The sequence below is a fragment of the Telopea speciosissima genome, chromosome 10, assembly GCF_018873765.1.
Source record: "Telopea speciosissima isolate NSW1024214 ecotype Mountain lineage chromosome 10, Tspe_v1, whole genome shotgun sequence".
Lineage (NCBI taxonomy): Eukaryota > Viridiplantae > Streptophyta > Magnoliopsida > Proteales > Proteaceae > Telopea > Telopea speciosissima.
The window spans coordinates 11278835-11292147 of record NC_057925.1 but is presented as its reverse complement, the minus strand read 5'-3'; the positions used below and the strand labels follow the sequence as shown (position 1 = coordinate 11292147).

Sequence of the window (13313 nt, the reverse complement as noted above, 5' to 3'; positions counted from 1 at the left end):
CTACTGGACCGCTGCTACCAGTACGCCAATATGTTCGATATCATGAAAGCAAGGAAGGCGGTAGATGGCAAGGCTCCGGAGAAAAAGAGAATGAGCGAAAAAGATGAGAAGAAGAAAGACACCAAGAAGGCGAGGTCAGACCGGGATGAAAGCCCCGACTACACCCCGCTCAACACCACCATAACCAAAATCCTGATGGAGGTCTATGATCGGGGCCTGCTGCAATGACCTAGGCCAATGTTTTCTAGGCCTGAGGACAGAAACAAGAATAAGTTCTGCAAGTTCCATAAGGATGTCGGTCATGACACCGAGGACTGCAGACAATTGAAGAGAGAGATAGAAGATGTGATCCAAAAGGGCCATCTGAGGTGTTATGTCAAGGAAGATGGGAGGAGCAATTCCAAAGGTCGTGATGCTGCAAGAGGCGACCACAAGAGAGATGATTGAGACAGAAGAAGAGGTAATCAGGATCGCCATGGTGACCAGCGCGATGGCCCCAAGGAGGTCCGAAGGGACCCGGATGAGGCCAACACTTCCACGACGCCAGCTATCCTCACCATCCTCGGGGGACTAGGGCAAGAGTCCGCGCGAAAGGCCAAAGCCAAAGCACGGTTCGTGGTAGTAGCCGAGGTGCCCGAAAAGAAAGCAAGCACCGAGCCCGTGATCACGTTCTCAGATGAGGACTTAGAGGGGCTGAGCTGGCCACACGACAATGCTGTCGTGGTTCAGGCAATGATAGCCAATTGTCCAGTCCACAGGATCTTGGTGGATACAGGCGCATCCGTGGACATGCTGTCCTATGACGCATACTTGCAGTTCGGGTTCGAGCCAGGCACGCTGAAGCCTAAATCCGCACCTCTGTATGGGTTCTCAAGTGCACCAGCCCCAATTGAGGGGTCAGTAGAACTCCTAATGAAAGTGGGGACCGCCCCTTGTCAAAAGACCATCAGGGTTAATTTTATGATGGTGCGAGTTGCGACTGCCTATAACGTCATATTAGGCAGACCAAGTCTGAACCAGTTGGGAGCTGTGGTGTCCACCAAGCACCTGAAAGTCAAGTTCTCCACCCCGAGTAGCATAGGGGAGTGCCAAACAGAACAGAAGAAAGCCCGCGAATGCCATGCTGTGTTCTTGAAGGGCATCAAAGGCAACTGTAGGGGGACGGCCAACCAAGTGGAAGTCGTGGACAACCGCGAAGGTGATAAGCGCTACCAGAGGGGCGAGCCAGTTGAAGAGCTCGTTGAGGTCCCACTGGACGAACAGGACCCCACAAGAACTGTGAAAAGAGGATCCCTACTGGATAGCGAGGGAGCTTACCTCGTTCCTTCCAAAGAACAAGGACGTATTTGCCTGGTCAGCGGCTGACATGCCAGGCATACCGCGTCACATAGCAAAGCACGCCCTGCACGTGGACCCCACCAGGAAGCTAGTACAGCAAAAGAGGAGAACGTTCGCCCCAGAACGACAGGCCGCGATGAAAGAAAAATTGAGAAATTGAAAGCATCTGGCTTCATCACAGAGGAGCAGTTCCCAACTTAGCTTGCTAACGTGGTGATGGTCCCTAAGCCAAATAGTAAGTGGAGGATGTGTGTGGACTACACAGACCTCAACAAGGCGTGCCCAAGAGACGAATATCCGTTGCTGAGGATCGACCTCCTGATAGACGCGACAGCAGTGCATGAGAGGCTGAGCTTCATGGAAGCGTATTCAGGGTATAATCAGATCCTGATGAAGAAAGGAGATGAAACATACACAACATTCTGCTCAGACCAGGAGAATTTCTGCTATCTGGTCATGCCCTTTGGCCTGAAAAATGCAGAGGCGACCTATCAAAGGATGGTGAACAAAATATTCAAAGCCCAGATTGGCAGAAACATGGAGGTATACGTCGATGATATGCTAGTGAAAAGCATAAGAGCACTCTTGAAAAACCGAGACAGGCGAGTCTCGTTGGGATTTTACCAAGCCTATTGGGGGGCCCGGTCCGGTCTGAGATATGAAGTGTAAGTTAGTAGGAAAATGGGGGAGATCAACCGGTCCGAGCCGGCGAGATTAGCGGCATCGCGTTTAGGGCGAGACTCGGCGAATCTGCGAGATCTCAACGTTGTAGAAAGCATGAGAGCACGGGGCTAGCTAACCTAGACGAGGCCTTCCTGGTACTGCGAGCTCACCAGATGAAGTTGAACCCAGCCAAGAGCGCCTTCGGGGTCAGCTCTGGCAAGTTCCTGGGCTATATGGTGTCCCAGAGAGGGATTGAGGCCAACCCAGCCAAGATCAAGGCCATCCACGAGATGAACCCTCCCAGGACGGTTCGTGAAGTGCAAAGGCTAAACGGGAGGATAGCTGCACTAGCGAGGTTCGTGTCCCGTTCGAGAGATAAGTGCTTACCGTTCTTCAAGACTTTGAAGAACCTAAAGGATATCAAAGGCTTCGTGTGGACTGAGGAATGTCAGAAAGCCTTCAAAGATTTGAAGGCATACTTAGCCAACCCGTTGCTGTTGACGCGACCAATTCCTGAAAAGGAACTGCTACTGTACTTAGCTACATCACCAGTGGTGGTGAGTACGACCCTGGTAAGAGAAGAAGACGGGGTACAAAAACCAGTGTACTACGTTAGCCACGTGCTGCTAGATGCGAAGACTCGCTACCCCCAGATCGAGAGGCTCACGTTCGCGTTGGTGAAAGCAGCCCGTAAGCTAAGGCCATACTTCCAAGCATACCCCATAGTGGTTATGATCGATCAACCGCTAAAGAAAGTGCTCCATAAGCCCGATGTATCCGGAAGATTGATCGCATGGGCCGTAGAACTAAGCGAATATCAGATCGAGTACAGGCCCAAAACGGCTATAAAGGGCTAGCCTTTGGCAGATTTCGTGATCGAGTGTACGCAGAGCGAAAACGCGCCAGAGCAGGAGGACCCAATGGAAGTAGAGTCCAGCCCAGAACCATCTTGGACCATGTTCGTGGACGGGTTGAGCAATTCAGAGGTCTGGGGGGCTGGCTTCATTCTAACGAGCCCAGAGGGCTTCAAAATACAGTTCGCGATACACCTTAACTTCCCGGCCTCAAACAATGAGGCAGAGTACGAAGCATTGGTAACAGGGTTGAGAACGGCCAAGGCCATACAGGTCAAGAGGCTGACGGTGCGAGCTGACTCACAACTAATCGTGAATCAGGTCAACGGGCATTATGAAGCCAAAGACGATCGAATGGCGGCATACTTAGAAGTAGCTAAGAAGTTAATGAGCTCGTTCAAGGCGTTCGAGATGAGCCGGGTGCCCCGTAACGAGAACGAGAAGGCAGACACACTCTCGCGCCTGTCAACAGAGGCGCTGGCCCAGCTGGACGGATCAGTGTATATCGAGCAGCTATCTGAACCCTCCCACCAAGTCCGAGAGGTCGCACTGATCGAGGTTGAGCCTAGTTGGATGGATCCCATCGTTGCATATCTGAGGGATGATGTACTGCCCGAAGACAAGGTCGAGGCACGCAAGGTTCGAGGTCGCGCAGCTCGATATACAAGGTGGAGGGGGACCTGTACAAAAGATCAGTCTCTGGTCCATTTCTAAAGTGTTTGACTCCCACACATGCTCTAAACGCCTTGGCAGAAGTTCACCGAGGCATACGTGGAAGTCACATGGGGGGCCACCATCTGGCCGATAAGGTGCTCAGAGCAGGGTTCTACTGACCCAATATGCAGAAGGAAGCAATCCAGTACGTGAGAAAGTGCGAACAGTGCCAGAAGTTTGCAGCAATACCACAACAACCCGCCACGGAACTAACCTCCATACTTAGTCCTATCCCCTTCGCCATGTGGGGAATGGACATCCTGGGTAACTTTACCCCAACCTCAGAGGGAAGGAAATACCTTGTAGTCACGATGGACTATTTCACCAAATGGGTGGAAGCAGAACCACTAGCAAAGATCACGCGACAGCAAATGGAGAAATTTTTCAGAGATAATGTCATCTACCAGTTCGGGCTACCAAAGATACTGGTCACAGACAATGGAACACAATTCAACAACCCACAATTCAAGGCGTTCTGTGCCCAGTACAACATTGAGCTCCGAACAACCTCAGTAGCTTATCCACAAGCAAACGGCCAGGCGGAAGTGACCAACCGTACCCTACTGGCAGGAGTAAAACGAAGGTTAACTGAAGCAAAAGCAAAGTGGGACGACGAGCTCCCCAGTGTCTTATGGTCGTATCGAACAACAGTTCGAACACCCACAGGGGAGAGCCTGTTTCAGCTAGCCTATGGAACTGAAGCTCTAGCGCCGGTCGAGGTAGTAGTGGGCTCCCTGAGGAGCCTAAATTTCAACGAAAGAACATACCAGGACGGACTGAGGGCAAACCTGGATTTCCTTGATGAAGTAAGAGAGGACGCGTTAATAAGAAACGTGGCCTATCAACAAAGAACGGCCCGCTACTACAATTCTAAAGTCAAGGAGAGGACGTTCAGGGCAGGCGACCTAGTGCTGTGCAAAGTAAGCGCCTCCCAACCTCAACACCAAGGGAAGTTAGACGCAAACTGGGAAGGCCCATATGTGATCTCCAAGCAGATCAGGCTAGGCACTTATCGCTTGAAGACCCCGGGGAGTAACAAGATACCATGACCCTGGAATTCAGAGAATCTGAAAAAATTTTATCAATGAAGTCATTAAGGTCGTTGTAAAAGTTGCTCATGAGTCAATAAAGATACTTGTTCGTGGTCGCAGTTTTGACTACAATGGCATTCAAAGTGGACCTAAATTGGTAATTTCAAAAGTCTAGCTCGTTCAGACTAACACAAAAGACTGACCTCCAAGGTTAGCACGAAAGACTGACCTCCAAGGTTAGCACGAAAGACTGACCTCCAAGGTCAGCACGAAAGACTGATCTCCAAGGTTAGCACAAAATACTGACCTCCAGGGTCAACACGAAAGACTGATCTCCAAGGTCCACACGAAAGACTGATCTCTAGGGTCAGCAATAAAGATTGACCTACAAGGTCAGCACAAAAGACCAAATCACCAGAGTTAGCACTAAAGCCTGAGTTCCAAAATCAGCAATAAAATAAACAAAGGCAGCGAGATCGAGGCTCGAAGAAGAACTCACTGGAAAAACAAAGAAATTTCTTTATTAATATTTCAAAGCATAAAGTATAAGTACATGAGGAGATTACAATAACCCAAGGACAGTTACAAAGATCGTTTCATGATTCAAGTACACCTTCACAGAAGGAGAAAACGTGGCAAACTAGAGCCCACCAGTAGCACGAGTTCAGAGTAGACCGCCTTGGCGCTATCGAACAGAAGAAGGTTGATGAAGCACAAGCACCAGGGGTCGCGAAACGTGAAACAGGAGTAGCAATAACAACAGCATCAGATAGAACGACACTGAGCTCATCAAAAGCGCCTGTCACAGAGCAACCCCGAGAATCAAGAGCAGGCCGCCTTGCCAAATGGGATTCACCTTCAGAGAGCTGAAGCACCAAAATAGCCCTATTTCTACTCCTCTACCTCCGCAAGAAACGAAGAGCTTGAAGAGCACGAGTGTGTTATTAGCTTGGGTTCTCCAGCACACTGATGGCTCCACATCACAACCTACCAAATACGTTAACAGTGGGAAGGGGAAGGAGCAGCCTCCTTAAGATTCTCCACCTCTCTGATGTAACGTTCCCACTCCCATGAGTAGGCAATGGGCACAGAGAGGAACCCTCACAGCCAGTCACCCAAAAGATACTATGTGTCGATTGAGGATCGAAGCTGTAAGGATCAATGTCGATTGAAGATTGAAGCCGAAAGGGACAGCAACAGAAAGAATAAGCCTCCCGGAGTTTGCAGCCCCTGTATCTGGAATGGCGGCGGCATCGTGAACGCCGGGGAAGGTATAAGCCTCCAAGAGAAAAGAAGAACAGCGAAGTGGCAGTGGAAGCCATGGATCTGTAAGGGATGCGTAGGATGAAGGACTTAACCTCTATTTAAAGAAGAAGGGTGACGGTTTGAAGTCCAGAGCCATGTAAATGGTAAGTTACGTCAGGGACCACGTGTCCTAACCCTATTGGTCTCGCGCCTCCCCGAAAAATTGGGAAGGGCACGGTTACAAGGATGGCAATTCGATTCCCGTGCCAGCGCCATTATGCCTTGGGACACGTGCCCATCTCCCATTGGCTTTGGGTCTCTCCAAGAAACTTGAAGGGCACCGTTATCGAAGCGGCAACTCACAAGCCAGCTCTCATTAACGGCAAAGGAAGATCAAGCGTCAGCTGGAAAGGAAAGGCAATAAAGGCTTACGTGGGAAATCCACAGAGAATCTTGGGGGAAGATTCAAAGTCATGATGATGCTTACGTCACGTAGAAAAGCAAAACGTCACGAGGGAGGCCAACTTCAGAGGAAAAGACAAGGAAAGAAAAGCGTGCTCCAACACTTAAGAAAAATATCTGCCATTGAAAACGAACTGAATATTTACATAGCAAAAAAAAAAAAAAAAGAAAGAAGACTTCAAAATCCACAGTCCTTGGCTGGAGGATCAAAAGCAGGAGCTGCACTGGTCGAGGTCGAGTCCGTTGGAAGAGGATCGGAAGCAGAGGCCGTAGGGGCCAAGGTCGAGCCCGCTAAAGGGGGGTCATTGGAAGGCTGGCCCACTAGAGGAGGATCGAGAGGGATGGTCTCATCCGTTGTGGTCGTAACCCTTGATGCGCGCGAAGAAGAAACAGTCTTTCCACTTCTTTACGGAATCAGGCATATGGCATACAAATGCTTTGGGCTTTTGTGGCTCCTTTGTACCACGCAGAGCCACATAGAACCACTCATCGTTGGTCCTCTTCAGGTGGTAAAAATAAATGAAAAGCGCCCATGAGGCCTTGGGCGAAGAACAAGTAAAAACCAAAAAGCTGCTTCCAAGAATTCGCCACTAGCTGACTGGGGGAGATCGTATAGCGACGCAGCACGTCTACAACAAACTGGTGAACAGGAAAGCGGAGGCCGCACTGGAACGCAACCTCGTACTAGGATACGGTGCCAGGCCGTGGGGTGTTCGCCCTCTCGGCTCTGATAGGTATCCATGTCTCCACCCATGAGGGGAAGCCATACTGGGCCCTGAGAACGGCTAGTGAGTCCTCGGTCATGGTGCTCTCAAAGGCAGCCACATAGGTGGGCCTCACTAAGACCTCTTCCTCTTCCTCCACATCCAGGGCGCCGCCACCTTCGGCAGTGAGCTCCACTAGGCCCTCAGCCGAGACCCGTGCACCCCCACTAGATTGAGCAGAGGAGGCCCGGGCCAAGTGGCCGGCCTTGGAAGAGAACTTTTTAGACCCAAAGAGTGCAGATCGCCCCTCTTGGGTCCTCTCAAAGCTCACTTCGTGGTCAGAGCCCCCACTCATGCCGGCAACCTCGCCGGAGCCCTTATTGGACTCTGCCTGAGACGAAGAAGGCATAATTGAAGAGAACTTACTATTAAGGAGTTGCAGAAACAAGAAGTGAGAACGGAGAGAAGGCGCGGCTCGGGTAAGTTATGCGGCATGAGTTCGCGAAGAAAGAGCTTCAGTAAAAATGCTCGACAGTTGCTGAGGAAAGTGGTGATCACCAGAGCAAATGCAGCGGCAGAAGTACAGCGGCAACAGAAGGCAGAGAAATAAGAAATTCAAAATCGCGGAGTAACAGTAAAAAATCCCAAAGAAGAAGACAACTTCCACTTATAGGCATGGTTCTAAATCTCGTTTCGTTTCGGTGTTTTGGTCTAACCGAAATTTTCGAGATACCGAAATTTCGTCGAAATATGGTATTTTTCTGTGGGTGTAAAATGACAAAAATGACCGAGATTTCCAAAATTTTTTAAACGAGATTACCGAAATTTTCTAAACAAGATGACCGCGGAAATTTCGATGAAATTTCCGAAATATTCGAAATATTGCATTTTTTCATATTGGACTTGCGTTTCGTTTCGGATAGGTCGAGATACTCGAAATATTCGATATCTCGACCGAAATTTCAGGAGTTTTAGTACTATGCTTATAGGCAAAAAGGGGAGAGCGAAAGTCTAGATCCAACGGTCGGAAGGCAAGCCCATCGTAGGGCTAGGGAAGACTGACGTCGGGCCTGCCCGAGATGCAATAACTGCATAGTCCACGTGGCCAAACCCCAGTGAGTGCCTCATCACGGCAGAGATCGAGCGACTATAGGCCTAGCCCAGACCTCATAATGCCTACGGCCACGCGTCCGTACGAATGGGGAACGTCAAGCGTCGCTTCGAACCGAGGCGTCTAAATGGCATAGGTCACGTGTCAAGCGACGACCGGAACGTCAAGTCACGCCCAGCCGCCAATATGTCAGGTTCACAAGTGCAAGGTCAGACACCCAAGAATTTGAATAGATCTAACCCCCCAGGACACCAGCGTCCAGGGGAGTGGGGGGCTCGTGTTGGGACAAAGGACTAGGTACGATGAGAACAAGCCATAGAGGTCGTGAGTCCAAGACGAGGTCACGCGGCCCGACAAGCACGAACGAGGATGCTCCCCAACCTCGTAGAAAGAGTCGAATCATGAACATAGTACTGTGGCAGGCACAAGGTAGCCCCCCAGCTTGCGTCGCCAAGACGTAGCCCGTTCACCTGGTAACGGCGACGGCCTGACCACAACCAAGCATGAAAGGAACGACCTCCATAACTTACGTAAACAACACCAAGTCTAACATGGACCAACAGGGTCCGAGACTTTCGCCCACGTCACGCCTAATCTGGCGCGTGGGAAGTGACAGATAAACACTATCCCCACACTTCACTCTACAATGGTCTCACTCCACTCCAAGATTCTAGCTTACCTATTCAGGCACGATTCTACTTCTCAACCACCTTAAATATGGGAGGTAACACGCGACCAAACTATCTGAATTCTCATTGAATTGACTATTGCTCAGAGATCTAACTTAAGCATCGGAGTGAGATCACCGGCGACGCCCGGTCCTCTCTGCTAATCCTTGTTTCGTAGGCTGAACTCGATCCGGCAGGATTTCTGACGCAACAGGTTCTAACTTACTTGTTGATTTGAAGAACAACTGGAACCGATTGGTGACGTAGAATAATCCTTGAAACAGAACTTGAATGTAGAACAGCGAATGAAGAAGATAAAAGTAACCACGAACCACCCAGGCTTCCCACCACAAGGTGTCAATTGGATTAAACACCGATTCCTTCAACCTTGATCTAACACAAGACAAAAAAACTTCAATGGAGAAGAAGAGCAGCAAGAAGCTTCTCATTAATCAAAATACGTATCCAATACTTGCCCCCCTTACAGCCTTATATAAAGACTCAAACACAGACTCCTACACTAAAAAGGAAAGGCCTATAAACGGACTAGGAAACTGAAATAGACTCAAAATATTGTTGGACTTATAAAGTCCTAATCCAGCCCAACTTACATAATAATTAAATAGTCACGTGACCACTTAACCAAGTCACATGATCACTTAAGTGATCACATGACCACTAATTACATAAAAAATAAAACTAAAGAAGGAAATTAAAACAGTTAATCCCATATGCAACCCTATTACCCATACTTTAGGCCCATAAAAGCGACCTATTACGTTGGGATCAAAGGCCCAACATGTATACAGCCCAACCCTAGATTTATTCCTCAGCAAAGAAGCCCAGTTTGGTGATAAATATGCATCAAGAAGGCTCAAATCTTTAGAAATCCTTTTCTTTTTCTGAAAAGGGAGTAATGTCCAATTCCCCCAAATTCGACCAATTTTGATCTATTTTGCACCAAATAGGTGGAAATTTGGATTATACTTATTGAATGTGTCACTTTTGACATTTCAAGCAAAACTTTGATGTTTCAACAAAAAAAAATTACCAACTTTGATGGAACATTGTATCAGTCCCATCCCCATCCCCATCCCCATCCCCCTCCCCCTAGTTTCAATACAACAACAACTCAGCCTTATCCCAACTAAATGGGGTCGGCTACTTAGATCCTTGCCCTTCAACCAGCTCTATTTGAGGTCATATTTGAAACAAGCCCTATGCTATCCATGTCTTTCCTCACCATTTCTCCTAAGGTCATTTTAGATCTGCCCCTAGCTCTTTTAGTTCCTTCAATCTGAATCAAATCCCTCCTCTGTACTGGAGCATCCAAAGGCCTCCGTTGATCATGGCCATGCCACCTCAAACAACTTTCTCGTAGCTTATCTATCACGCATAGTTGTCGCTGCGTCTAGGCGACCCTAGGCGTTGGAGAGGGACCAAAATCAAGGCGACACCAACCAGGCAACCAAGGCGCCTAGACGCCTTGACAACTATGCTATCACGTATCGGAGCTACTCCCAAACCAGCTCTAATATGATCATTCCTTTATCCTTCCTAGTTTTTTTACTCATCCATCTAAACATCCTCATCTCCGCTACACTGAGTTTATATGTATGATCTTTTTAACTGCCCAACATTCCGCACAATACATCATAGCCAGTCACTGTCCTATAGAATTTTCTTTTAAGTGTTAAAGGAATACACCAATCACACAACATTCTGGACGCACCTCTTCTCACTTCATCCATCCTATTTTAATTCTCTGTGAAACATCATCCTTTATATCATCTTCTTTATTTATGATTGAGCCAAGATATCTAAAATAATCACTTTGCGGAATTTCCCTCTCATCAAATTTCACCACCTCACTATCCATCCTAGTGTAACCAAAGTTACATACCATATACTCCGTCTTTGTTCTACTTATCTTCAAACCTTTTGATTCCAAGGTTGATCTCTATAAATCCCCCCAGTTTCAATGTCAACCTATAGGGAAAGAGAAAGAGACATATTTCAGCAAAATTCCCTAATTCTGATGGAAATTTAGAACCTTGACTGTAATGCAATTCAAGAATAGGTGTTGATAGCCCCACACATTTCTCTCCATCTTCATCATTACAGGCTAGCTTGTTTGTAAGGTAGGACACAATGCTCATCTAAATTCTCCGCATTTAATCAGTTGCAAACTTCACTAGGTCAGAAGACAGGGATCACATACCCCGCCCAAAGTAAACCAGGTAAAATACCTAGTTGAGTTGTAGTGGAAGTAAGACAAAAAAAAAACAGAAGTTTGAACAGCAGTGCAAATGTAAATGACAAATTTGAGCATTACTAAGTTTCTTTCTGGGTCGTGATCATGTTTTAACTTTTAATAGCTAATTATCCACTTTGACAGTCAATTCCTGAGGGGAACACAGACGAACCAATCCCCTGTCAATTCCAACAGTAATTACTTACCAGAGAACAAAAGAAAAGCAAAATATACTCCAATCAATAATAATTGAAACAGAGACATTATAAACCCTAGAATTCTAAGATAACTGGAAAGAGAAGTTCATAGCAAAGAAATCAGATCGTAGAAATCACGAACAAGAGACAGACAGAGAGAGACAGGGACGTACTTTAAGCTGTTTGGCACAAGCAGTCACGCGATGAAAGGGAAGGACGAGAGCCAGGCATGGTTCGTCGTCCGAAGAATCCCGTCTAGCTCTTTCGATGGAAATTAAAACAGTCTTCAGCCTTAGTGGTCTTGAATGTGAGCTCAACGCAACTGTGTTTGAAGCTTGAAGAAACGGTGCAATTAGGATAAAATTTGCACTTTAGGGGCTTTGTTAGTTTGTTTCGACGAAAACGGTGATTTCCAGGGAAAGTCGGAAATTTCCTTGATGTGTTCGTTCTGCGGGAGATTAATTTCCCTAGTTGGGGTACGTTTGGGTACCAAGTTCTAAAACCCGGATTCGGGGTCAGAATCAGTCCTGTGATCCGTTTCAAATCAGTTGGAATCGGCTGCTTCTACCAACCGACTAGTAAATCAGTCAAATATTAAAAGTTAATGAGAATACAAATAATTGAATAATTATTTAAAAAGTAAAAAAGGTGCTGTATTTGTGACAAACAGATTTTGTAACTGTATTATTTTACTTTTAATATTACGATGTAGTAATATAATAAAGGGAAATTTATGAAACACCCTCTTAACATGGGTCGAAACTTGGATCACCTCCTGAAATTTGAAAATACTCAGATCACCCCCTTGTATTAGAGCCCTATATTTAAATTATACCCTAATGTTAGATAACTTATTAAGTCAACTAGTTAAATTTTTGAAAATCCACAACTACCCTTGAGAAGAGTGTAATTATCATTTTACCCTTAATCTAAAAACCCAGTGCTCTCCTCTGCAACCACCATTGCCCCAGCAGCCGCCGCCGCCGCCGCCGCCGCCACCACCCCCAAAGACCCAGACTCGGTTAATGGAGGAAAAAATGAAAAGGAGAAGGAGAAAAAAGTGGGTTCAGAATAGAGGAAGAAGATGGGTTGCAGGTTTATGGCGTTCGGTTCTGGATTTCAGATGGAAGAGAAGTGAAGAGAGAAAAAAGAAAAGAAAAGAAAAGGCGTCGATGTTAGGATTTATAGGGAGAATGGAGATGAAGGAAGAAAAGGAATTTGCAGGTCTCAGAGTTACAGGGTTCAGGAAATGTCTTCAATCGAATGGCTCTGTACAATGGAATTCTCAGGGATCGTGAGCAAACACATAGGATAACCTGCTCGTGTTAGATCTCTCTGCAATTTTAGTTCATCTTGTGATTAGAATATCTGATTATAGTTTTTTAACAAAGTTTTGTAAAAAGATAAGTAGTAGTTGATGTTGTGCTGGTCAGTTCATCTGTTGTGAATATAATATTTGCAATTTCTGTCTCTTCTTACTGTTGTGGACAGAGACATTGGATCCTTAAAAAAGTCTTTGGGTTTTGGACTTTTGCTTCATCTGCAGATTTGGAATTTCTTTTTCATGTTGAAATCTTCAAAGCTTTTGCTCCCACCTAATGATTTAACATTCACAAGTCAAGATTCATAATTTTTTCTTGTCTTTCTGTAAAATTTGGGACAAGGGTTATTTGAAATCGGCTCTGAATGAACTTGACTGCAACACCGCCTCTCACCTCTCTTCCCATGGTTAAAACCCAGCCGAGAATCCCATTCGCCAGATCCACCTTTTCCCCTTAATCTATACCCTTCCCTACTCCCATTCTCCATGTCCACTAATCGAAAACCCAAACAGAGCTCACCGAACCACCTTCATCTCTTTTATTCTCATAACCTAAATCCCATTAGATTTGGTTTTAGGGTTGCAGGTTATGTGAGGAAGAAGGTTGGGGTATTTTAAGTTGAATATGAAAGAAAGGGTAGTATTGTAAATTTAATTCTAATGATTTAGTACAAGGGTAAAATAGTCTTTTTACATCAATAACTAAGCAAACTAACACCCTTAGTATAGAGGGGGTGATCTGAGTATTTTC

General features: G+C 46.5%; 1 protein-coding gene across 3 annotated transcripts in view; it reads right to left on the bottom strand.

Moving 5' to 3' along the window:
• The window catches only part of LOC122644199 (L10-interacting MYB domain-containing protein-like), a 43578-nt gene extending 32122 nt beyond the window's left edge, over positions 1–11456 (bottom strand). For 2 of the 3 annotated variants that reach the window (XM_043837819.1, XM_043837817.1), the window contains exon 1: positions 11415–11456. The gene's annotated coding sequence lies outside the window, so the exon portion shown is untranslated. The remainder of the gene's footprint in view (positions 1–11414) is intronic. The other variant, XM_043837818.1, reaches the window with a different exon arrangement.
• Between the last annotated feature and the right edge of the window lie 1857 nt (positions 11457–13313).